Source organism: Perca fluviatilis, chromosome 24, assembly GCF_010015445.1.
Source record: "Perca fluviatilis chromosome 24, GENO_Pfluv_1.0, whole genome shotgun sequence".
NCBI classification, from domain to species: Eukaryota; Metazoa; Chordata; class Actinopteri; order Perciformes; family Percidae; genus Perca; species Perca fluviatilis.
In genome coordinates, this window is record NC_053135.1 from 469,654 (window position 1) to 472,998 (window position 3,345).

Consider the following 3,345-nt stretch of genomic DNA (forward strand, 5'->3'; position numbering starts at 1 on the left):
GCCCCTCAGTACCTCAACACCTGAAACAACGACTTGACAGCTCGGTGAAAACTTCTTCTTACACCATCCTCAACCTGACCCATTCAGACTCCGGCCGGAACCGGCAGGAGTAGTTGAATTGAGGGCAAGCGTGGACGCATGACAACAACTTCACTATTACTGTTTGTACTTCAATAGATGGGGCGGTATCTTAGCGCAGTGAGACTTGGAGAAACAGTGGACCTGTCATGTGAGGGAGCAGCTGATAATCTGGATATCCAGTGGCTCAAACAAATGGGACTCTAGAGATGATTATGAAACATGGAACAGAATTTTTGGGGATAAGACGACATCAGTGATGGACAATGTTAGAGGAAGATACCAAGTGGTGAACAAACACATCAGCTCTTCGTGTTTCCAACGCCCACAGCAACAGACTATAGGTCTACAGCTGTCTGGTGATGAACCAACAGCAGTGTGTTAGCAGTTACGTTATAGAGTTGGTACCACTGTATGAGGTAATCTACCGCTCTGTGGGAGAGACCGCTGTGTTGCCGTGCTCTATCACTGACTCCACTGATGAACAGCCCCCACATTGGTCTAATTCGGTTCTCTTACCTAGACCAACCAAAACCAGACTGTTCCTTCAGTAGACCAAAACTACTCGCTGGTGTTTTCATCTCTAATGTTAAATCACTCAGGTCGGTAATTCCTGTGAAGTCTCTATGATATATCAACATTATTATCTGTTTGTGTGTCCCAAATTTGGCCCCCCTCTTGTAGAGCTCTTCTCAGAGGGAGAAGAAGTCACTCTCAGATGCAGAGATTGAGGAAAGGGATAAGGGGCATGTTTGTTTTATCAAGTCTAACAGAACAGAGGGAAGAATCTTTAGTGTAGAGTCTGATCAGAGAATGAGCAGAGTGAGTGCTGGTACCATAATAATGGGAGCCTGGTTATCTCTAATATCTCAGTGGGAGACGCCGAGGAGTACTGGTGTGTAGTTTTGACAGAAATATTCACTGTGTCTATCATCAGAGAGAACTGTGTTAGTGTACATGGAGCCCTTTGGGATTTACTCCACCTTCTTCAAAGTGCGATGCTCAGTGCTCAGTGTCCTGCTGCTGATGCTCTGTGCTGCTGTAGTCGCTGTGAACCTGAGGACACGGAGAGGAGCGCAGCTTTCAGCTCACACACACACTTAATATGCATATATGATCATTTTTTAGCCGGACCCCCATCATTGGCTTTAATACAGCCTGGTATACACTGGCTTTAAAACAAGGGATGGGACACATTCATGCAGAGAAAACATTTAAACTAGAACACAAAAGACAAAAACAACAAACAGAAATGATGGGAAATAAGACATAAATACCCAATAATTATTATTATAATAATATAAAATATGATTTAAATGTTAGAAGTGAACATTTGTCTGTATTAGTATGTTGTGTATATATGTAGATTGTTATATTATGTATATATATTGTGTGTGTGTATATATATATATATATATATATATATATATATATATTGAGTTAGTTGATCTTTTCTTGAATGTGTGTGTGTGTCTGTGTGTCTTTGTGAGTGTGTGTTCCAGATGTTGTATTTTAAATCTAAAGATTATGTGATGTTGTATATTATATATGAAGGAATATGAATTGTCTTTAATGCATTTATAATTGTTGTATCTTGCAGTGTTGGCAGTGTTATAAACTTGTTATTATATCTTGGTATATATCTATAATCTATCGTCTGTATAATAAACATTATTAATGAACCATAAAAGTTGTTCTGATTGTGATTTCTGATTAATTATTATAAGCAACATATCTCTGGGTCTGTAAAATGTTTATGTTAACTTTCAGTGACTAAAATTGATTTCTAGAGCACATTTAAACACACATTAATCTGACGAAATTGCTGAATAAAAGAACATTAAAATGTAATTATCAAAACCCAAAAAGAAGATCTCAACGCCAAGAACAAGCAGCAGTTCCCATTATATATATATATCATTATGAAGTTGATTAAATAAAAGGTGTTGTACTTTGTCTCAGCTACAGCTCTGAGTCTCTCCCTCTGCTCCCGTTTCACTCACCACTGAGTCTCACTTCATGTCCCGCCCACAACACTATCTGGTTGGTAGATGTTAGATGAATATCAGCCAATCAGCACTCACCATGACATGCAGCAACCTCAAGCAGAAGCGTCTCAGACTCCGGGCCAGCCCCCGAAATCTATTGAGCTCCTTTAATGAGTCATTTAAGAAAATATAATACCTAAACAGGCAGAAACAGACCATAATAAGTTCAAGTTCAAGTGTATAGTCATGTTCATTTAAAAGTAGAAAGTACAGAGAGAATAAAATGAAATGTGCTTTGCCCTGGTCCTCTCTTCACATAACAACTATCAATATAATTTGAATAAAATATAATAAAATGACCTGAATACGTAGTACAAGATACACACACACACAAACACACACATACAAATACACACAGAAAAACACTCACACACACACATAGACACACACACTAATACACCCACAGAGACACGCACAGACAGACAGACAGACAGACAGACAGACAGACAGACAGACAGACAGACAGACACACACCCCTCTCTCACCTTTCTGAATGTGTGTATGATGTCAGGCACTGTGGTTTTAGAGTCATGTAAAGGTGTCTCAATGAAAATCACTGCACTATGTCACATTCACTAACTCAACACTAAGCACTTTTTTGTTGAAATATCACCCACACATTCACAATCCCACACTCTAAACACAAACAATCACGCTTACACATCACTCGCCAAAATGGCAACTGGACCCCTATCCAAGGAAGAAATGAAAAAGATCTGGACTTCAATATTTGCACCAGAAAAACCTGCAAGGCAGCAACAAAAAACGCACAACTGGACAAAATCATCACAGGAACAATTACAAGACAACCTACAGATGACCAGAGAACCCCAAAAACCACTTAAGCAGCCCCCCAAAGACCCACGCCTACACCACCGCCAACAGCTAGCCATCAAATCCAAAACCATTCAACACCGATCACATTCAGTAGACAGTTTCTTCCAAAAACCCTCAAGGAGCTAGATTCAATACAGCCCAACACACCACCAGAGGGAGCCACTACACCACAAAGGAATGGGCACAAACCACAAGATACCAAAGCACCAGAGCAAACACCAGCACCCAGAGCAATGTCCAGCACCAGCATTACAGCAACAGCCACCTATCCAACCAACAGCCACCTATCCAACCAGCAGCCACCTATCCAACCAACAGCCACCTATCCAACCAGCAGCCACCTATCCAACCAGCAGCCACCTATCCAACCAACAGCCACCTA

The 3,345-nt window shown here is 40.7% G+C and overlaps 1 long non-coding RNA gene across 1 annotated transcript in view; it reads right to left on the minus strand.

The window, feature by feature from the left end:
- Positions 1-1,092: 1,092 nt before the first annotated feature.
- Positions 1,093-3,345, minus strand: part of LOC120554711 — a 12,181-nt gene continuing 9,928 nt past the window's right edge. The window contains exons 2-3 of the long non-coding RNA XR_005638569.1: positions 2,163-2,262; positions 1,093-1,134 (exon numbers count right to left, since the gene is read on the minus strand). This is a non-coding gene — a long non-coding RNA (uncharacterized LOC120554711). The remainder of the gene's footprint in view (positions 1,135-2,162; positions 2,263-3,345) is intronic.